Source organism: Marmota monax, unplaced genomic scaffold (genome assembly GCF_021218885.2).
Source record: "Marmota monax isolate L192 unplaced genomic scaffold, Marmota_monax_Labrador192_F-V1.1 WCK01_AAM20220418_F8-fsc00006, whole genome shotgun sequence".
Classification (NCBI taxonomy): Eukaryota; Metazoa; Chordata; class Mammalia; order Rodentia; family Sciuridae; genus Marmota; species Marmota monax.
Genome location: NW_026693712.1, coordinates 29205246 through 29229637, shown reverse-complemented (window position 1 = coordinate 29229637; position 24392 = coordinate 29205246). Strand labels below are relative to the sequence as shown.

The 24392-nt window shown below is 35.9% G+C and overlaps 1 long non-coding RNA gene across 2 annotated transcripts in view; it reads left to right on the top strand.

Annotated features, from left to right (window-relative positions):
* The window catches only part of LOC131424775 (uncharacterized), a 48071-nt gene extending 25751 nt beyond the window's left edge, over positions 1 to 22320 (top strand). Inside the window, exon 4 of one of the 2 annotated variants that reach the window (XR_009228309.1) lies at positions 15975 to 22320. This is a non-coding gene — a long non-coding RNA (uncharacterized LOC131424775). Of the gene's footprint in view, positions 1 to 10041; positions 10887 to 15974 lie in introns of those variants that run through there. The other variant, XR_009228310.1, reaches the window with a different exon arrangement.
* Positions 22321 to 24392: the final 2072 nt, after the last annotated feature.

Below are 24392 nucleotides of genomic sequence, written 5' to 3'. Positions count from 1 at the left end.
CATCTTATTTTTATTAGACTTGAGTGCAACCTCCTACCACCCTTGCTCCATAGGGAAAAAATAAAGTATTAAAAGATATAGTTTTAAATAAGTTGTTAAACTGGCATCTTTCAAAATGATAGAAAACAATTTCAGAACTGTGCTTGAGTGCATTTGACTGCATATCTTTATGTCCAGTAAACCTCACTGAGCATCAGTTTGCTACACTTCACTGTACTAGAGGTAGCTCTTAATGCCATAGTCCATTCCAATTTATTTTATGCCAGGAAATTAGTACTTCCTAAACTCCAGAGGCACAATTTCCAGGCTTATGTATTCTGCTTTAAAATGTCACATCTAAACAAGAAGCAAATATTTGGACTCCCTTTTGCTCCTCCCCTTTCCTATCTTTAAAAGATTAGCTATCAGAGCAAAGTAATTTGTGGTAACTGTGCAAATCCTTAAGATGTAGCCTGGCTGAGCTACTTCTGTTCAAAACATAAAATATTTCTTAATAAACTGCTTGAAGCAAAATAGAAATTTCACAGGTGTTAAGTCTATTTTCTCTCTTCAGATGTAACTGTTGATTTCAGACATGCAGATTTAGGACCCATGCATGATAAAATTACTGTCCTGAAGGTGCATAATAACAAAGAAACATGAAAGGTTGAAAGCATATGCAAAGCACATATGAAACCAAGTGCTAACCAGGTTTTAGAATTGAGAAGTCTCATAGAATTTGATGCAGGGAAAAGGGCTTAGATATTTTGGGATCTTGTGCTGGAGCCACTAATTTTTATTTGTAAGGAACTCCCTTCCTTCCTTCCCATCTCTCTCCCTCTTTCCTTCCTTCCTTTCTTTATTCACTCCTTTCTTCCTTTGTAAAATTAGCACCTACTCTGTGCCAGTCACTTTAGCAGAAGAGGGGAGCATAAGCACCTTGTACTGGTTTGCTAGGGTTGCCATAACAGAATGCCACCAATTGGGGGATTAAATAAGAGAAATTTATTCCTCACAGTTCTGGGATAGAAGCCCAAGATCCAGGTGTCGGCAGATTTAGTTGTCCTGAGACTTCCTCTCTTATTGGCTTGAAGGTAGCTGTCTCCTTGCTGTGTCCACACATAGCCTTTTCTCTGTGAATAGACATATCTCTGGAGCCTCTTCTTCTTGTCATAAGAACGTCACTCACAATAGATTAATGCTCACCCTTCTGACCTTATTTAAGCTTAATTACTTTTTAAAAGATCCTGTTTCCAAATACAGTCGCATTCTAAGATACTGGAGTCTAGGACTTCAACATATAATTTTTTGGGGTGTGGGGGATACAGTTCAATTCACAGCACACCTTAGGTAAGGTCCCTGTCTTGGAAAACCTTATGATATAATGGGGGTGGGGGTGTTATGGTTTATATATGAGGCATACTCCAAAAGCTCATGTGTGAGATAATGCAAGAAAGTTCACAGTGAAATGATTGGGTTATGAGAGCCTTAGCCTAATCAGGGCATTAATCTCCTGATACAGGAGACTAAAAGGTAAGTACAATGTGTTTGGAGGAGGTGAGTCATTAGGGGTATGCCTTTGGGGTATGTATTTTGTCCTTGGAAAGTGGAGCCCTTGAAGAGTTGGCTCTCTCTCCCCCTTTCTGCTTCTTGGTAACCATGTCCCCAGCTGTTTTCCTCTGCCACACTCTTTCACCAAGATGTTCTGTCTCACCTCAGGTCCTAAGGAATAAAGTCAGCCATCTGTGGATGGCTGAAACCATAAGCCCCAAATAAACTTTTCCTCCAAAATTGTTCTTGTCAGGTCTTTGGTCATAGCAGTGAAAAAGCTAACTAAAACTGGGTGGAGGGTGTAAATAGAGAAATAAACAAAAGGATAAATCCCTGGGTCAAAGTCATCACTCTACCTCTGAATTTCTTAGCAATTTTCCTGCAAATGCAAAGGATACTATGTAGGATTCCTTACAACATTCATAATATTCTATTCCAAGTTTGTGTCTAAAATTAGGCTTAAAACACAAAGTAAAATACATATGGAAAATGGAACGAGGGGCTGTGACCAGGCAACAGATAGTAACTGCTCTTTCTAGGGGTAAGGATGGAATTTCACCTTCATCATTCCTCTTCAGTTTTGAAGAATGGTTCCTTGTCTCTCACATGCTATAGGGAGTTGATGATTATTATCTTTCCATAACCTTCCAAGTTTGAATTCTGACAAAAAGGAATAAAATTTTAAAAATAAAATAAGTTTCCAAACAAAACACTTTGCCTTGGATTTACGCAGACATTTCATTGCCCAGATTCAATGAGTGTTTCCCTGAAAGAATTCCAAAAATATGTACTACCATATCAATAACATAGCTTGCTTCCATCATAATATAGATTGAACACAAAGGAAATCCTTAGTGTTGCATATTCAGTGACAGATATGTAAGGCTTATTTTCATAAATCGTGATTTTTCTCTGTGAAAAATGACTTCCCTTTTCTTCCTTTTACCTTTTATCCAGTATGAAGTAATTTAAAAATCCATTAACACATATTGCCATGTTAATTGGATGATATTCTTCAAGGTCAAGAAACTATCAATAGATATTGAATAGTGACTATAAATAAACTCATCACAGTAATTAGATTTGTCAATTAAAATTGGGAACAGCTAACTCTTTATGACTGGATTAAAGGTGGATCACTTTGGGAAAATAATTTTGTTCAACATAATAGATGAAGATTAGATGATGATCTCATATGCAAGTTTGACCCCGTGAATGAAATAAAATTTTGATTTTTTTATATCAACAGATTCAGAAACTCCTGGAAATGTGGATACTAATGAATTTTCTCAAAAATATGAAAAAGTAAAACTATTGGATAATATTTACCAAGAGGGTACTAACATGTTAAAATCTAACATTAATTAAGACCTTGATCTATGCCAGGTTGTGTACTAAACTTTTAAATGCATCATCTCTTTCATTCCTCATGAAATCTGCATGAGGTATATAATTATCTTCTTTTGCAGGTAAAACTTTTCCAAGGTCACTTACACTACTAATAAGTGATGGATCTGGATTAAAATTTAGGTTCATCTGACTCCAAGCCTGATACTCTCTGCACCTCTCTGCATGTGCATGACTAGATAAATATTTTAATTAGTTTCACTTTGTTCGCTATCCTCTCCAAGTCAGAAGGTTTCTGGTGAAGGAGAACAATTCTTGTTTTTAAATTTCATGCATCTGAAAATGTTGTTCTGAAATCCAGGTCTCATATTTATGGCATATTTTTCTTTTTTTAATCTGGAATTTTGTTGGTCGCACAGAATTATATATTTTCCCACAGGTTTTCTCATTAGAAAAAGGCATAAATTGCAAAGCAACTTTAGCATCCCTGGTCTAGGAGTGTCAGATATTTGGTGCATGGAAGAGAGGTGTGATTATCAGTTCTGTGGCTGCCAATCTGATATATTCACTCAGCAAATAATCAGTAAGTGCCTCTTGTATGCCGAGACTGATCTAGGTGCTATCAATATAGCAGTGGAATTTTAAAAGAAAGTATCTGAACTCAAGGGCTTATATTCTGTGGGTAGAAAAACAACAACAACAACAACAAAAAAAAAAAAAAAAACAGCATGTAACCTCGGATTTGTCTGACCTCAAAGTGCACACTTTACCATGAAGCTATTGTGCCTTCTCCTATCTGCTGAGACAATTTTATTTATTTATTTTTTAAATAAATGATTGTTAGTGGTCCGAGGAACTTTTGGGGGTTACATAGAGTATGTAAGTAATAGCTGGGGAGTAACATGCTAAACTTAGATTAAACTTGGTATATCAAAGTGTCACACTAACACAATAAGGAATGGTTCATAATTTATAATTGTTACAGTAAAATGCCTGGAGTATGTGGTCTTCCAGATCTCCAAGAGGAGTAGCACTAGAAACTTCTACACTGAGTGAAGTGTCACTGTGAAGAATCAGTGCTAAAAGTCAATGGGAATGCCAGATTTTTATTTATTTAGATAAATACTGTTATTGATCACTCAATGTGTTAGGCTGTAGGAAATGGAGACCAAAGATGACAAAGAGAATATTATCCCCAAATAGTCAAGGTTTAGTAGGAAAAATTACTATAAAATAATTAAAACACTATTTGCTAAACATTATTATATAAATGTGTGTGTGTGTGTGTGTGTGTGTGTGTATGTTTAAGGAGATCAGGGAAATTTTCATGGTGGGGTGATATATAGGTTGGATAATAAAGGTTCACTAGAAGTTTTCTAGGGAAGAGATGAGGGTAGGTCTATGAGGGTTTTCCAAGTAATTACAAGCAAATATTTGAAAGCATGACACAATAGGGCACATATAATAGATATCAACTATCTTGGCAAGGATAGAATATTGACCATAAAGGTCACTGAACTGAGGCTGAAGAGAATAGAATGTGTGCTGTGCTGGAATGGCTTTTGATCTCACTAGAAGAAGGTGAACTTCCTATGCTCCACAAACTGAGAAACAGATGCCGCAGGGAATGTATGGTTGTTGCTAATGATACAGACCTGGCCACTTTTCTCAATTGCCTCAAGGGAAAAACAAAACAAAACCAAAAACCTAGAACCCTTGATTTAAAGACACTAAACACAGCTATATTATGAAGAACACAAAATCTAGGAGGCTTAATATTCATATTTATTTATTGAAATATAATATGTATCTTAGAGAAAAATAAAACTCAGTGTAGTGATGGTGAGTTTTCACTGTTGACAACCAATATCCATCAAGGAAAGAGCATTAGCTGCTCCCCGAAAACCCTGTGTTCATTTCCAGTTTCTGCCTCCTTCCAGTAAGAAGGAATACATCCTGTCCTGATTTCTAATGGCAGAAGTCAGTTTGACCTTTGTGTTTACTTGACACACAAGGAATCATATGGTATGCACTCTTATGTATGAATTCTTTCACTCAGTATAAATCTTAGGAGAGTTAAGAATTTGTATGTATTTGTAATTATGGATTATTTATTCCCATGTTGGATAGTGTTCATTGTGTGAATACACTACATTTTATTTATACATTCTGCTTGTAGTTGGCATTTAAGTTGTTTAGAGTTTACCACAAATAGTTGTGCTATGATACAAAACTGTCTTTTCATAAACATACGAATGTATGTATAAGAGCAAAGTTATTCTAGTTTATATAGGTTTACTTTTTTTTTTTTTTGGCACTGGGCATTAAAACCAATGGCACTTTACCACTGGGCTACATCTCCAACTCTTATTATATTTTATTTTTGAGATGGAGCCTAGCTAAGTTTCTGAGGCTGGTCTTGACCTTGGGATCCTCCTGCATCAGCCCCCCTGAGTCATTGGGATTATGTGTGTGCCACTATGCCTGGATGTATGTTTACCATTAAAACACACAGTTTTCCAAAGTAATTGTACCATCTGTACTCATACTAGCAGTATATAAGAATTTTGGTTGTGGCTCAGCAGTAAAGCACTTGCCTCGCACGTTCGAGACCCTGGGTTTGATCCTCATGGGTTTGATCCTCAGCACCACATAAAAATAAATAAGTGAAATAAAGGTATTATGTCCAATTACAACTAAAAAATAAATATTTTTTTTAAATTTGGGTTGCTACAATTCTTTCCAAAAATTTTGTATCTTTTTAATTTTAATTATTCTGGTGGGTATTTCATGGTAACTGATTATGATTTTAATTTGCATTTCCTTAAGGAAATTTTCATAGTTTTTATTATTTGGATATTCTTTTTGTTTAGTGTTTCTTCATATTCTGTCCATTGTTTTATTGCATTTTTATGTTTTCATTTTTTTTCTTATGGATTTGTATGAGTTCATTAGATATTCTGGATAATAGCCCTTGCCAAACGTCTATATTGAACTACCTTTTTTCAGGCTGTGTGTTGACATAAATACATTTTTAAACTTATATGTAAGACCCAAAAGAAATTCTGCTCACATCAGTTCACTTAGGGTTATGTCCCAGTGAAGAATGAAACCTCACTTATGGATTTGCTCCAGTACCACTTAAAGGCTCCACAGTCCCTTGCCTGTCCTAGCCTCAAGTTCTCTATTGTTGATGTTAGAACCAGCAAGATTTGAGAAGCAGCAAATAAGCCAAGTCCACATTGTTTGCAAAAATACTCCATAGGCTTGGGATTATTATAGAGTTCTATATAAAAATAAAATTAGTGCTTATAAGAAATGCTTATGTAGTTGAATTGAGGGCCATATTTTAGGATGGTTAGGAAGTTCTCACCCACAGCCAGAGTGGTTTTTAGGAAGATGTGCCCTTTTTGTTATTAGACATAGGACATGTTTGTAATTCTGTGAGGACTGCATAAACATCATTATGCTAAACCTGGTCTTGAACAGCATGTGGTATTTTGGCACATACCTTCTTCTCTTTATGTACAGTGTAAATATCTTTTTATTTGTTTTACTCCCTCACTCTTTAATCTTATAACACGGTTATAAGTAGCAATTTATTTTTTATTTTGTTGTTTAAAGATTTTATTGGTGTATTATAATTATGCACAATAGTGAAATTCATTATAACACATTTGTGCATGCACATAACATCATTTAGTCAATTTCATTCCCCAATACCTCCTCTTTTCCTCTCATCCTCTCCTTTTCCTCTCATCCTCTCTGCCCCTGGTTCCATTCCTGTACTCTACTGGTCTCCCTTCTGTTTTTGTGAGATTTACCCACACCACATTTTGTTTTTCCTTTTTTCTCTATAGTTTCCACATATGAGAGAGACACTTGACTTTCTGAATCTGGCTTATTTTGCTTAATATAATGCTATCAAGTTCCATTATCCAAGAGGATTAAAGTCAGTGTACATTAGCAATACCTGCATACCCATGTTTATAGTAGTGCAAGTTACAATAACTAAGTTATGAAACCAGCCTAAGTGTCCATCAACAGATGAATGGATAAAGAAAATGTGGCATATATACCCAATGGAGTTTATTTAGTCCTAAAGAAGAACAAAATTATGTCATTTATAAGTAGCAATTTAAATCCTTGAAGGATTGATTACTGGTTCATGAAGCAAGCTCAGGACTGAGAAGCCCAGAAGTGGCCAGGACCTCAAGGTGACCAAGGTCTTGGTCAGCTTTCTTCTTCCTATACGGCTGTCTTTAGTGCTAAGGTCATTGTTCTCAGGGTCACAAAATGTCTGTTGCTGAACCTACAGAAAGAATATTCCCTTCCAGGCTGGAAGAAGCAAAAAAGCAAAACAGCAAAAACCATTTCCTAGTAGCTTCCATATTTATATTTAAAATCTCTAGGAACTTATGCCTGTATTTTATGTTCTGAATTTTGTTGTCTGGCCACAAAGAGCTCTGAAGGAGGCAGGAAAATGAAATATTTTTGCTTTTTAGCTGCCACTTTAGGGACAGTAAATATAAGACAGTTTTTCATTTGTTGATTTCTTTTCCATTGCTGGGTATGTATGTGTATATATATGTATGTATGTATGTATGTATGTATCTATCTGTTTTCACAAGAGGGTTTTGACTAGGTCATAGTACCTTTGTCTCCTTTCCCCCTTTTTTCCATATTTTATCATGAAATTTTTATCATTATTAAAATAAAGAAGGCTTATTAAAGAATATTTGAAAAATAGCAAAGAATGAAAAATTATCCAATAGTTAAACAAAGAATCACTATGAATACTTAAAGTGTATTCTAGTCATTTATATAAAACAATTTCTGTGTGTAAGGAGTACTCATTGGTTTTGGGGTGTGGTTGCTTTCAGGTGTTCTCAGTAGACAGAGGTACTTAACACACACACACACAGAATGCATCCATATATCTACATCTGTCTGTATATTATTAAATCAGTGAGTCCATCCTGATATGTGTATTCAATGCCAATACAACATTACTTCTCATTTTCTCTTTTCTGCATTTGTCATTTTTTTTCCACCGTAAGAATCTGGCCCCTTTATTCTCAGCATACATACTTACTCAATCTCTCTAATATCAAACTTCCCTCAGCGTCTTGCCCCACTTTTTTTTAATATACATTTTTTAGTTGTAGGTGGAATAATACCTTTATTTTTTTAAATTGTTACGTGTTGCTGAGGATCAAACCCAGTGCCTCACGCATGCTAGGCAAGCGCTCTACCACTGAGCCAAAACCCAGCCCAGCATGTTCCCTTTTTGCCCCTATGGGTGACTTCCTCCTCTGCTTAGGCTTCAGTACCTTGTGCCAGCCTGCTCTCTCACATGAACCTAAGTTCTCTTCCTACTGAGCTCAGACACCTCTGTGGGCTTTCCTATTCCTTTCCTGCTTTTGAGAAGGAGTCCTTCTCACAAACAAATGCCCCAACTTCTCACTAGCTCATGAGTCTACCAGTTACCCTATTCTGGAGCCTATTTTGCTTGGACCTATCTGTTAAACAGTTTGGGGACTGAATTATTCAGAAAGGGTAGGGAATGAAAAGAGAGAAGGAAAAGAAAATAAAAATTGTACATTTCTAGTTTGTGCTGTTTTCTGATACTATAAGTTTTCTGATATGATGTCTTATATATTTTCTTTATGTAAGTCAATCTCTTTTGTTAATTTATTATATTACTTTTGAGCTTAAAATATGATATACTAAAGAGAAATTGAAAATGATGATATTTTTCATTTTTTTTGCATTTGAGTATACAATCAACCATGTACTTATTTTGTCATTTAATATGGGTAAAGACCTATGCTAATTTCAAAAATTATTGCTTTATTATCTTCATTTTCTAAAAACTTATTTTCACTTCTTTTATTTATTTTCTTTCTGCTTGGATTGACTTTTCCTCTTTGTACTTTGGTTTCAATGTTACCATAAATCCTGCTTCCAAAGATCACAGTCTCTGCCAGCTCCTCCCTCAGTGCCCTTTATGATCCTCTGTGTCTTACTCTGAATGTTCTCAGACTATGGAGAACTCCCAGCCCTTGAATAGTAGCCAGCTAGTTTTTCAGCAATCATGCTGCTAAGTTATTAATAGTAATTAATGCCAAATAAATCACATTTAAGACTCATCCTAGGAAAGGTTATGGAAAGAAGACCCTTGAATTCTCTAAGAAGATCCTCTAGCCTTAGCTTCAGTATGGAGCAGGATTCAACAGGATTATTTTTTTATTCTTCTCTGTAAGGGAACTGGCTTGGCTAAGCAAAGTATGCCTTGCTATTATATTAGACTTCTACTCCTGGGCATGCTGATTAGTAAAGAGTTCCCATATTAAGTGAAATATGTCACCTGATGAAGAGGTAATTTTAGAAGTGTCAAAAGCATCTGAGAATCTGAGGATACGTCAATCCTGCTTATTTTTCTACTTCTTTTCCTCAGATGAACTGCAAATAAATGTTTGGTGTTAGAAGCAGCCATGGATATGAATGGCTTTATATTTATGTCTTAATATGAGACCATGAAACAACAATTACTCATGTCATGTAGATTTTATATGAAAACATCACTCAGATTTTCTCAATATGTGTCTGATGTTTAAAATTCTATGGCGTAGTTATCCGATCACAACTTATATAACTAGTGATGTAGGGACAGTTTAAAGAAAACGAGTGGGAAGGACTAAGATCAGTGAGTCACTTTTCTTTCCTCTTAATTCTCAAGTGAATTCATCTGCAAGGGAATTTTGTTTTAGGGGGATGTTTATCCTGAGTGCTAAGAGAAATCACTAAAATGATAAGGTTATAATGAGAACATGATTGGGGATGGGGAAAGAAGAAGAACATCTATTTGTGAACTGATTAATTTTCAAAATATGTCTTCAAGGTGAAAGTGATAAGCCAACCCTTTCCCAAAATTTCTGGAACATTTAGTCAACTCTTCATTGTAAGGGACCAGTGGTGTGGATAACTAGCAACGTGTGGATAGTTCCCAATGCTTTTCTATTATCATGGGTGAAGGTGGTGGTTGGTTTAGGTTGTTTAGCTGACAGAGGAGAAGAGGGAGTCTCCTTTCTTCTCAAACCTTTGACACTCCTTCATTCCTTTTCTTCATTAGAAGTGATAACTTTGTTTCTTATTTCACAGAAAAGAAGTAATCAGAAGAGAATTTGCTATCTTCCTGTAATCACATCATTCACCACCCCTACATCCATACACGTGAACTCTACTCTGCCTCCTTCACTGTGGACGAGCTGTGTTTTGAGAGATGGCAACACTCTCCACTCCTCACCACCCCACTCTTTGCTGTTAAGACTCCTTTCCCTCTGGCCTAACCAAGGACATTGCTCCAGAGTCTCTCTCCTCTCCTGCTTCATGTCCTGTTTATTTTTAACCAGATTATTTAAGTGAACAACTAATATGCTTTTCTCCATCTTAAACACAATTAACAGAATCAATAAAAACCCTTTACCACATTTATTGGCTCTTATTTAGAGTAGAAGTTCTAGAAAGGGATGCTTGGTGCATGTTGTAGACCATTTGTCTCCATTCATCTTTGAAGGCAGTTGCCAACCTTGAAACAGCTTTCATTAGGATGCCTTTTATGTGAATAAACGAAATGGTCAATTCCTGGTCCTTATCTTACTGAGGCACAGCATCATTTCACATAATAAAGCACATTCTCATTTTTAAATCATGTTAAATGATTTCTAGGATGCTTCTTTATCTTGTTCCATGCATTACTACTGATTTCTTCTTAGTCTCTTGCCACTGCTTTGACCTTTAAAATAAGAGTGAAATACCCTATCATATGTTTTATTCTCATGCTTTAAATATTACCTGTATGCCAAGGACTTATTTGCATGGAAACTCTCTACTCAGGTATAATCAGCTTTATTTTCCCTTTACCTTCTTGAGGTCTCTGATTAAGTGTTGAGTTTTTAATAGTCTTCCCTGACTTATCAATACAGAAGAGCATGCCTCTTCTTAGCAAACCCTATACCTCATACTTTTTAAAAAAACAACAACAAAAAACAATAAAAACTTTTATTTTGTCCTAATCAACATGTGCCAGTGTGTGTATTTACTAGCCAATATTTATATGAGAATGTGAACTTGCTGATGTCTAGAGTTTTTACTTGCTCAACTGCTGAATCCTAACACTCAGAAGAGCACCTGCCATATAACAGATACTGAGCAATTATTTATTGAGTAGATGGATGATTGATGGTAAAGGAAGCAAGTAGCTTCTTCCTTTTCTTAACAGCTTTTACAGGCTGAAACTGTATTATATTTGAGTAGTAGAATAGCTGGAGAAGGACATGTGTAGAGAATAGGGACCAGAGCTCAAGTGCCAAAAAACAAACCAAATCCTTGACAAGGAATTCCAGTGCTGATTGGTGATAAAATGTAACATGAAGTTAGATTATAGACTTTTTGGCATCAGAATAACCAATGAGGATATTCTCATGTGCAGGTGGACAAACCAGAATTTTTTGTCAGTAGAGAAGAAAACCTGAGATGAACCAGGTAAGAGAAGCTATTATCAGGACCAACTCTATGAATTCTTCAAATCCGTTTGTCACAAATTATAACTTTTTCAATAATGTGTACATTTTTTAAAAAGATAAAGGACTAACTGTCTGTTCTTAGGATGTATTTTTGGCTTACAGAGAGGCAGGAGAAAAAATAACAACACATTATGTATATGAAAATCAACAGCTGCAATGTGATGAAAATAAGGCAATGAGATTTTTAAATTAAAAATATTCTAATTTCAAACCTCCTGTCTCTCACTATTAAAAAAAAAGTTCTTTAAGGCAACAAGATGTGGCTATAAAAGTTCAAAATCAGTTTTAATCTTAGCTATCCTACAAAACTACTGGAATAGCAAAATGGGAAATTACTTATGTTCTTATTTCAGTTTCCTTATTTGTATATTAAGGTTGCTGGACTTGATTAAAGCTTGTAAATTTATTTCTTCTTCTTGTCAACTGTGATGCATTTGTAAGAGCAACCTGGAATGCTATATGGATAAGCATTTGAGGCCACACCGAGGCTCAGTTAGAAAAGAGAGCTGAAATTGATTAGTGCTGTCTGCCTAGAGTTTAGGAAAGATAAATGGCAGCGAGGCTGTATTGTGTTCATGCTATTCTGGACTATCCAGACTTTATGCTATTTTTCACTTCTAAAATTCCATGACTGAGAATGCCTAGTATGTTAAGTATAATCTTTGCAATAAACATAGTGATAAAATTTATATGTAAGCTATCAAAACATTCCTTTTAGTTTATTTTTTAGAGACTGAATGTTTGGTAACTATTTCTTCTAAAGGTACTGGGATTTATATCCTACTCATAATATTTTTATATTGTGTGCTAAGTGAAACATGGAAAGGAGTATACAAGCAGCATATAGAAACAGTCGTGATATTTTTGCCACCAAAAAAATTCAAGTTAGCATCAATGAGTAAAATTCACATAAATCCGGTTTTAGTTTAATTCAAAATAAGTGTACAGTTTTGCTTATTGATTTTGCCTCATAATATGCCCATAGGAAACATGATTTTAACATCCAGGAAGTGAAGCATTTTGACTGCAATCTTTCCAAATTATGGTAGAAACATCTAGAATTGAGGAGCAAAAATGGCTGATCTTCATTTCACTTCTTGGTTACACAGCAGAACAGTGTGTCTAAATTAAAAGAATATCCGAGTGTGACATCAGGGGATGTATGTAGAGATATTTAGAGATATTCAACTTTAATCATGGACCTTAATTATAAGATGCAAATGTGATCTGCTTCAGTTTGTGTTTCTTGACGCAAATCCTTTCTGCCCTCAATCCCAACATACCATGTAAAATAAGGAAATTTTGGGTGACTTACATGGATTTGGTATAACTTCATTTTTTTTTCAAAGAAATTACAAAAATATGGTGCAATTATATAACTTGCTGAAAAATGGCATTATATTTTAAGTATTTTTTAGTTCAGTAACCTAAGTAGTCCCAAGAGAGAAACATCAGTTTATTTATGGAAGTAAGCCTGTGTTTTTAATGTAATGATAAAAGTTTGTACTGCATTTTATCATCAAACCTGGCTGAATTTGGTACTTACTTTCATTTTTTGAATGGAAATAATTTAAATAGGACTTGAATGAATGTGCTTTGAAATACATTATTCCATGTAAAATCCTGGAGTTATTTGTGGTATGTAATGGTCTGAACTCATTTTCTCTAATTTCTGATCTTGGATATGTAATCAAGGGATTTTTTTTTTTTTAAACTGGGAAAGGACATTTAAAAATCAACTAAATCCTCTCTTTTTCCTTTCCTCTCTCTCTCTCTCTCTTTTTTTTTTATTTTATAGTTTACGTGATTTCTGTATTCATTTTAGTCATTCATTTGCTTTGTTTTCCCTGCTGTCTGGTCTTGCTCTTACTATTTTAGAATGTCAGCCAAACACCTGATTCAAAGTGAAATGTTTGTTAAATTAACCGAATATTGATTTGCTTCCATGCCCTGACCAAATTGTCTGATTTTAGTCTGGAATTGGTTGAAAGTTTTTCCACTTAGACTATCTGAGTTAGTTTTTTTAGTAAGCTGATTTGATTAACTGAGTTTATTTCACACACATCTCTGTAATCTCTAGTAATTTCAAGGTGACTATGGTGTGTAAAAAGCTCCTGGGCTTAAGTTTAGTTTGTTTGCCTTTTTGTTTTTTCCCTTTTCTTTTTACAAAAGAGTCATCTCTTCCTGGTAGGGTCCACATTTTGTTCAGTTTTCTTTCCACTTATCATCAGCATCTTGAACAATGCTTTGTACCCAATAGGTTTTTACTTGAGATACAGGAAAAGGGTCTTACCATAAACTAGTACCTCAATGATGTGGTTTTCATACAAATTATTTTGAGTCCTGATTGAATTATTTGGATATTCTTCTCAGTTCTTTCATAGTCTTCCCAAACTTTGTCCATCTTTGACCATTTGTGAACACCTAATGTTATGTGGATTCCCATGACAGTTTTTGACAGTTACAAAATATCCTAGTGTCCCAGGACCATTCTTTTTCTTTGCATTTTATAAATGCATAGGAATTCCTAAGTTTTTCATTACTCTAATATTTATAGATGAAACTTTCTGAATAAAGGGTGTCTTAGAGAGATTTAGGTAATTAAACCCTAGGTTTCCTTTTTCAGTGATGAACTACCACAGACGAAAGAAGAAAACACTGGTTTAAAAATGCACCTCCCTAAAGTGAATGTGGGATTTTGTAGTCATCATGAGGAATTCAAAACCAGAGGCAGACAAACCTCTTCATTTTACATATTACTAATCAAGGAAAGATTAAGAGGATTATCCAGATGCCCAGTAGTTAGTAACTGAAAGATCATCACTCTAGCCCAGCGTACTCTTGACTCCACTGTCCTGAGGGGTAAATCAGAAGTGCCTCAGATTTTCAAGTCTCCCCCATCACTTTTACTAACTTTCTACTATCTAGAGTAAATCATAAATGTCCCGTGTTCCTCTAAGCCTTTTCCTAAAACAAAAGAAAAAATGGTGAAAGGTGTGGCTAAGCTGGGTGGTAAAGTATGAGAGGATAGGTTCAGTGCCTAGTGACTGGTAAAACATTGACGACCTCACACATATTTATCTAATGTTTTCAGAATTTAAGACAACTTCACCAAATTGCTTGGGTATTCACAGCATAAAGTAACCACTCTCCTAACCATCACACTTCACGGCAATTGTTTTCTTCCTTATTCTGTTACACAGGAGTACATTCCAATTTAGGGTACTTTAACTGTCAGAAATATCAGAAAGAGCTTTTGCACTTTAAGCAATCTTCCCAAACCCCTGTCCAGTAGACACGGGGAGAGCGATTTAGAAGCAATCTTTGTTTTGCTCCCCATTGCCCTTTCACCTGAGATATAGCTTTCAGCTAATTAGCTCTTTCTGACATTGTGATGAGAGTTATACTGTGCTCTACCCAGAGAGGTAGATTGTGTGAGGTCACAGAACTCTAGCCTTGCTGGGATTTATTTTAAAAGCCGTATTTTGTTTAGCTACTTGACATCTAACATTTCAGTTGCCCAAGTGCTCATGATTTCAAGTTTCCAATGAACTGAAACTTAACCATTATAACTCTTAGGTCAGCCTCTTTACTCTGTTTCTGCCTCTTATGGTTAGGTATTGTCCCAGGTTGTAATGAAATTCATTTATATTTTGCTTTCTAAATATTTAAAAAAAATATTGATTATCAACATAAAATCTGCTTGTCTTACTTCTATAGACACTTTGCCAAAAATTAAAAAGCAATGAAAAAACAAAGTCCTCCTCAATATTTTTAGCATAAAATGTGCTTTAGTGATAATAAATCATAGGTCAGTGCTCTTCTAGACCTTCAGAGTTGAATGAAGCCAATTAATGTACAATTACGGGCAGCAGTGTTTTATTTGAAGGGTCTCTTATAATGAAACTTTTTAACAGGATAATTGTAGACATTTGCTGCATGTACCTTAGTAAATACATAGCCAGTATTTGCTAAGATCTTCAGAGCTTTTACAACTTTACACAAAAGGACATATTGGCAATTCTGTTTTCCTATATAATAGGCAGACTATGCAAAATGCTGCTCTAGAATTCAGCATTGTTATAGAAATGCTCAATGTCACCAGAGCGATTGACTCATTCCACCTGGCTTTCAGACATTTGGAGAAGAAAAACATATGTACCTTAATTGCAAAATGTAGGCTTAATGAACATGCGGGCGTTATGTTATACCAAATGCAACAATCCACATAATGGCAAGCTACTTAAGAACATGTCACAATGTTTGGCTTTTAAGAGGTTTGCCTTTGGCAATGTTTCAGAGAAGAATGTGTTCCTTACATTTGCAGTCCTGTGAGCCAATAATAAAGTGTTCAGCATATGAAGCTGGTATTTATTTTAAATTGCTATGTCAATATTTTTGTTTAAAAGCAAGCTTGATTCCCTGTGTGGACTTTGTTGAAGCCTTCTATCGCTGCTTTTTATTTGAGTTTGATTTAGCTTCTTTTCCCCCTGATTTTGTGTTTTGCAGAATGACTTGCTTGAAAGCCTTCTGATTGGGTTGGGGGAATAAAGTTGCTGTGTGAATTTCAAAGACCAGAAAATGTAAAAAGGAGCAAACACTTGCTGAAGGCATCAGAGAAGTGACTGCAATCAAGCAGTGTTGGTGTGACCTTGAAGCTTCCTAGAATAGAGGCCACATTTGGAATAATGGAAGCTGTGCATTCAAATGCCTCTGGATGACCTCACTAATAGAAGCCCCTTATTCCTGCTGAGATGTCTCTAGGCCTAACACCAGTGTTTAGTCATTCCTAGGAATCCAGAAAATCAGCCTTTTGTTTTTAGAAATACAAATGGAATTATGCCATTGTTGAATATTGCATAACTGATTTAATCCTAATGTGATGTCAAAACAAATTTCCTCAGAAGTTAAGGGAATGCCTTATCTACCACAGATACAATTGCTTTGCAGATGCCATGTATGTACTCTTCCAACAAATTATTGGGCAGTTCTGTTCATGAACTTTCACAATTCTCCATCCCAAATATTTCTGTGGGGTAATTAAAATGATCTTTTCATAAAGGCAGTATGAAGCAGTATGCATCATCTCTACACACTGAGCTGAAAAATATTGTATTCATAAATTAAATTGGACATTTTGAAAGGTTAACACAAAAAGCTACTTTGCTCTTGGTAATCAATAAGGAAAAAAGGATTTCAGGTAATTAAAATCTGTGAAGTGAACATTTCTCATTTGGAACCTATTAAAGGAATATAAGCAGACAGAGGCAAGAGATAAATATGAAAACAAGTGATTAAAAATGTTTCGTTATATATTGGCAAGGGAATATAATAACATATGGGGCCTGAAATAATATAACATGTTGTTATAGATAGTATAACATTTAAATTATATGGTATAAGTTATGCATGTACATTACTTAATTTAAACATTAGACCGTAATTTTTTTTAAATATGCCTGTTCTGTATGTTAGGCTATAGTTTATGTGTTGTTTAAGTCTTTCCAACTGAATGCTTGGTATAGAAACCAGCATGGCTACTTGTTAGAAATGCAGAATTCCAAACCCATACCAGGTGAATCAAAATCTGTAGTTTAACAAGTTCTATGGGTGATTTATAAGCACATTAAAGTTTGAAAAGCATGGTTTTGGGTGATTGCCCCACAGAAAGTTAAGTTGCCTCTGAAAAAGTCAGCTATACTTCCTTCTTAAGGCCCAAATCAGTAATTTTGTGGCTAAATGTGAGGGCAATAACTGAATCTACAGAAGTTGTAACAGTCAATGTATGTGCTAGAGCATCTGACTTTCTATAATGCACCAACTAAAGGAAACACTGAGGGGCATGCAGACTCCATGCTCAACACCACTGGCTTTTGAGTCCTGGTTGCACAACCTTTCCTTTGATCTACTGGCAATGTTCTTTCCTCTTACCTGTCAAAGTTTGATCTTTGCTTCCAGGGTGCAGTTTTTTGTTTTTGTTTTTTTCTTAACCCAAACTCAGCTTCTTTGGAACATCCAGCCTATTGACGTTTCCAGGGACAGTTGAAGGGTTGACTCTCTTTGGGGTCAATTTTAAACTAAGAGCACTTCTGGTCAGAAGGCACCTTTAAACTGGCTCTGTGGTGCAATGGATAATACATAGGTCTCCTAACCAACCACAATGTGGTCATTAAAAAAAAAAAAAAGTGCCAGGCATGGCAGTGCATACTTGTAATCCCAGCTACTTAGGGGCTAGGATTGGCAACTTGTTGAGAACTTGTGTCAAAATAACGATAATAATAATAATAAAGGCTGCAGATATAACTCAATGGTAGAGCACCTCTGGGATCTATCTCTAGTACTGAAGAAAAAGAAAGAAGAAAGAAGAAGAGAAAGAAAGAAAAGCAACAATAAAGCACCTCTGGGTGACTGTCTCTCACACCAATGCTTAGTGTTAAAATCAACCAAAACTGCATGTTCTCCTTTGCTGGTCAGTCCTTAGATTTCCTGCCTTCCTCCACTTAAACTTCTAATCTTAGCTAGTACAACCACTCTGGAAAACATTATGGAAATTTATCAAAAAAACTAGGGATGGAACCACCACATGACCCAGCTCTCCCACTCTTTCGGTATTTTCCCCAAAGACCTAAAATCAGCATACTACAGTGAAACAGTCAATTTAATGTTTATAGCAGCACACTTCACAATAGCTAAATTATAGAATCAACCCAGATGCCTGTCAACAGATTGCCGCAGTCCGGCTGCAGCAAAATAACCAGGGGGTGACAAGCAACTTGTGTACGTTGATACAGCAGGAGTGGGAGCCGTTTATTACAGGACAGGAGCAGTATTTATACATTCCACACAGCTTATCTAATTAGCATAAACTAGATACATCAGACAACCAATAAGGAATCTCCACACTTAATGGCTCGCTTTTGTTACTTCTCAAACCACTCCCTCTGGCATTTTGCCAGGCACCATCCAGACTTGTTTAGGAACTCTAACATTCCCCTGGCAAAATGCCAGGTGTTATTTTGACTTGTTTACAGACTCTAACAACAGATGAATGGATTAAAAAATTGTTTTATACACACACACACACACACACAATGGAGTTCTACTCAGCCATTTAAAAGAATGAAATTATGGCATTTGCTGGTAAATGGGTGGAAATGCTAAGTGAAATTAGTCAAACTCAGAAACTCAAAGGTAGAATGTTTTCTCATATGCGAAAGAGTAAAATAAAAGAAAGCAGGAGGGAAGTGTAAGATTACATACGGGACCAAGCAAATATAAATTAATGAGTGAAAGGAAGTTTAGTAGAATGGAAGAAGGAGAAGGGGAGTGGGGAGGTAGCACGAGAGGGGAAGGAGGAGATATGAACTGAAATCAATTTCCATGCACGTATGAGTTTGTCGGGATGAATCCAACTACTATATATAACCATAAAGCTCTAACAAAACCTACAAAACTAAACAAACAAATAAAACCTTCTAGTGTTAGGCACACAGCTTCTGCTAGATAGAGCATACTGCAGTATAAAATTTGTTGTACTTTCTCTTCAGTTTACATATAGGTCTCATGACCTTAAAGTAACATGTTTCTTTTTAGTTTTAATATAACATTACAAAGATGTATTTCTTTTATGATACAGGAAATATAAGGATTAACATATATGGTTTCTAGATAAATATTAATTTAATATATGTAAGATTATATTTCCCACTGAGTAGTAAGGCCCTTGTGCTATGTGATGTGCAGCATAAGGATGGATTATCAAACACATGGCCTAGTGCACTTAGCGCTCAAAACTGCAGTGTGGGTAGGCCGATATATAAGTACTATTAAAATAGAAGTGACAAGAAGGGCATTAGGTGCTCAGAGTAGGAAGAAATCATATCTGGCTTATATTTAGAAAAAAAGTCTCAAAGAATAGGCAGTATCTGAGCAGAACAGAAAATGGGGTAGGGAAATGATATTCCCAGCCCAAGGCATAGAAGGAATATAGACGCTAAAAGAGATTTATGTAAGACATACCCAGAACTATAATGGACACTTAACAAAACTGAATATATGCAAAGGCAAATGGTGGGAGACAGAGAAATCTTAACACAATGTGCTAAGTGTATGAAGTGGATCTCTGGAAGAAGCATAGCTTTTAGTGATAAAAATGATAGAAAAAAAGTGCAAGGACACAAAATCCAGCAACCTAAATGTCTGATTACTAATGGCTGGCCACGAAAAGGCAACCATTAGCAATGAAGAAACATATATGAAATTGTTCTCTGTCATTCTGAGCAAGGTTTCTCATCCCGAGGAGAAAAAGTTCTATTAGAAACCAATGGCATCATTTAGTTTATCTGTGAGCCATACAGCTCCTAGACAAAACAATACATAGACAATATGATTGACTGAATGATCTATGGACTCATAATCCAGCACACCTATTGACTAAACTTTGCAGCTTGGGACAAATTAAACAAATAACTGGTTCTTGTGAACCAGAAGAGAACAAGTAAGATAGGGCTGAATATAAAATAGTGTAAGGGAGGTAGAAATTTTCTGGGACTTAAAACAAGAATTATAATTCAAATTCTGACCTAATTCATGATGTGACTTTTGGCAAGTTACTTTGCCTTCCTGAGCTTCACTGTCCTCATCCATAAAATCAGCATAATTTCTAAATTCCCTTTCTAGCTCTAACATTCTCTAGATCTAAAATTCACGAGGAAATTTCTGATTAATATAGGTACATTTTGCTTGATTTTCTACTTCTTTTGAAGATCACAATAAACAAACCAATTCTGATTCTGAGACTGTGCCACACAAGGTGAGGAGATGAGCAATTTGAATTTCCTATTATCAAGGTAATAGAAATTTTCTTGAATCTATATCTGTTATTTTGATTCCCTTGTGGTTCACTCATGCAGTAATGTCCAACTACTCAGGTAGTGGTGGAAGCAGCTCAAAGTCAGAGTTTGAGAAGAAGCACCAATGTGTTGAGAACTCATATTCAGGATTGCTGATGTTACAGAGTTGGGGCCTTCCAGGAAACTGAGGCAACAAGAAGACCCCCTTCAAACCCTTATTCTTACAATTAAGTCAGAAAGGTTTCCAACATGTCACTCAGAGTAACAGGCCCAAGTTTTATTGAAGGGATAGGAAAAGGGAACAAGGACACTCTCAAGAGAGAGAGTGTGTACTGTCATAGAGAAGAGGGACAGTATGCCTCTCCTGCACTCCATTTTTATTAGGGAATCCTAGAGAAATTTCTTGAAGATCCTGCCCAGGTCTACTTCTTGACTTTTTACTGACAGCAGCGTATCCTCAGACATTCAAGTACCTATTGCCATGACAATTCTAGGTCCCCTTGGCCCATGCTGAACAGTTCTAATTGGATTCTTTTTTCTTTTATTTTTTTGTAGTTGTAGATGGACAGCATGCCTTTATTGTATTTGTTTATTTTTATGCAGTGCCAAGGCTGGAACCCAGAGCCTCACATGTGCTAGGCGAGCACTCTGCCACTGAACTCCAGCGACAGCCCCTCTAATTGGTTTCTTAACCATAAATTCTTACAGATTTTATGATTAAGAGTAATTATCCCCATCTTCCAGAATCTGGTCTGTAAAAAGAGTCACAAAATTTTTCCCTTCAAAGCAGTTTGCATTCCTCTTATCAACATTGTTTCCTGACTGCATTTCCTTCTAGATAACAGGTAGTTTGCTGAGGAAAGTGACATATTCTATCCACTTAGGCCAGGCAGGACTGTAGGTAAATTGCTTTTTGACAAAGACAGCATGTATGTGTGTGTGGCGGGGGTGGGGGGTGCTGCACAGTGGTACCATTTCACAGAATTATTCTTTTAACCTTGTGTTCCCACCATCTTCATCTGCAAGTCCCCTAACATTGGGAGGATCAGAGGAGGGTTAGGGTTAGAAGCTATGATATGGGGTATTCTTGGGTGAGTCAGTAAGAATAGGACATGATGTTGGGCATCCAGAAAAATATCCAGCCCCTAACCTTTGCCTGAGTTTATTATTCTCAAACTTCAAAGGAAATATATTTTGGAGTTCATACTTTGGAAGATCTTAAAATAATTTGCGATTAAGACTTGTTTCCAGAGTCAAGTGGTTTATGCAACACAGGGAATGTATGCCAATCAAATACTATATCTTAATGAAATATTTATAAAAATTCTGGTAGCTGTAATCATCTCTAATTATATATTTCTGCACAGTTTTCTCTGAAAAGAAAACTGAAAAATGGGAAAATGAAAAAAAAGTTGTATTTTCATAAAGTTATTCACAATTAAGGCCAAGTGAATAAAATTCTTGTGTTTAAATGTCAAAGTAAAGACAATGCTAATTTGACCTTCTTCTATTTTCATGTGAAAGCTTGTGAAGTTTGGGTAGGATAAAGAGAAAAGCACCTTTTATTCCCCAAAGCTTTTAAAACCTGCCTTTAGTAGGCAGTGTGTCTTCTTTTTGTGATCTCTAGGTTTTATAGTCTCCTTTATCAATTGTAAGAGGTGTGGAAGGCTAGTTTATATCTTTCAGAAGGGACAACTGGGTCAACAGGTTGAAAGAACTTTGAAAGTTATTTGTATCTTTGCCAGTCACTGCATTGTGTGGGAATCACTGGAGCTGGTGTGTAAACTACCTTTTGAATAAGAGGTAGAAAATGGAATTTATCAGGGGACAATGCCCTTTGTTTAGAAGGAACAACAAAAGACGAATAAAAGGACACAGCCAGTCTTCTGTGTTTACTGTCCTGTTTTTTTCTAGATAAAAAAGAGGATAATATTCTATCTTGATTGTGCACAGAGTCCTTAGGTACTTAAAGGAGATGGAGGAAGAAGAGAAATGAAAAAGAAATAAAGCAACCAATATGTTCTTGAACTGTGACTTCTAGCAGCTGCATTTGAAAAAAACATTACATTTTGTGGGTATATCCATGAGGCTTATCCATTATATGTGCAAACACAATCTGATTAGTATTTGTTATAAGCTCGTCTTGTCTGCTTTTATTACAGACATCACCTTCAGATGTGGGGCCACTGCAGCTATTAAATCAGGAATATTTAGCTATTATTTGTAATAAATGTCAGCAGGGCTGAACTGAAGCCAGCAGGAAATGTTCAGGGCAGAAAACACACTGACATTCATTCATGCAAATTTGCACCACTGGTAGAATTAATCATAAAGAGGGAGGGTAGAGCATACAATGCATTTATATTACTGGTTTGGCCAAGTCCCTTCTTGCTGAATATGAGAGTAATAATGAATAGAAAGCAATCTTCTGACAAACAGTCCCATGTGAAGTGCAGGCAATGAGATTAATTTTCCAAAGCAGGCATATTTGGGTTTAGTGTAGACCAACCATCCTTTCCCCACACCCTCTCTTGGCCTCTGCAGCAGTATTGCAGTGTCCTTTTTCCTGTTTAAAAGACATCTAGATTTAGCATGCATATTACTGTTCCTTCTTAAAATCACAGGGACACTTTAAAGAACATTTCAGGAATACATCTGCGTGTGGAACCAGTCCTATCCTATTAAAAATCTAGGTGTTACATCACACTGAGAAGATGTAGCCATAGGAACTGGTTGTTGACTATGAAGAAATTGTCGCTCTGCCTCCTGATTGCCATGTCTTGAGCTGTTTCCTTTTCTACACCCCTTCCCCATGATGTTCTTGGACCCCAGGGATTTGGAGAGAGACTTCTGAAACTGAGCAAGCCAATGCACATCTTTGCTTACAACTCAAATTATCACCACCTCCAGAGCTCACATTCCATAGAGCCTCCCAAAATTCCAGTCTGGTCAAGCTCCCATGTGGTTTCTCCTCCAACGATCCTCCTGTCCACTCTGCGGGTCTGATGGAGTTCCTCCAGGGATTGAGCCTCAAAATCTCCTTCAGTGGCCTTTTTAAATCTGCCTCCTTTGGTCGCCTCCATTGTCTGACATTACAAGGGTCCCTGCCCTTCTACCCCACCCTCTTTATTCTAGGTGGCTGTAAGCAATTATAAAATAAAAATCAAGACTACAAGAAGCCTCTACTACAAATCTCAAGAAATGTAAAATCACATGTGGAACTAGAAGACAAAATGACAAAAGAACAAATTTTTCATCTTCCTGATTTAGGGTACCAGATTTTTAAAAGATAGCAAAGACAAAAAAAAGCAAGATATTGGTCTGGTTTGTGCTGATTATAATTCCTAACAGAATTCATGCTGTATTATTTCATACATTACCTTCTGGGAGGACCCACTGCCAACAGTAATGCATGGCTCATCAATTGAGTGGACTAATTAGACTCTGTTAGGTTTTTCCACATAGTCCTTCAGATCCACCTCAATGCATACAATTTACCATCCATAAATCCAAGAGGCTTGTAACTGAAGGTGTATAGCTTGCACTTTTTGGAGGGGAGAGGATTATATGAAGGAAAAACTTTCCATCACTGAAATTAGATACAAATGTTATATTATATTGGATTTAATTGTGTTGTTCTGCAATGTTATTTTATTTCATCTCCTGATATTTTTCAAGAAAAAATAAAATTACATAGTACTTTAAAAAAAAAAAAAAAAAAAAAAAAAAAAAAAGAAATTGTCATTCTCCAAAAAAGGAGATAGTTTAAATCCTTTTAAATTTGCTTCTATGTAAATGAGGTCAAACAACCCATATAACCAAATGATTTAATCCTAATCACCATAATCACACATAGCTATCACTAACATTGAAAATGTTAAAGCATATCATTTAATTCTGAGTAAGTAAAGTTAATACCAGAAAAGCGGTAACACATTTTTTTTTACAATGGTGAGAAAAATGCAAGATGAAAACATACCTTTAATTTTTTTTTCTCATTTTCTCTTTGTATAAAATTATTATTCACCAGAAAACAAACTCCTGAAAGCAGCCGACATAAAAATTACAGGGGAGG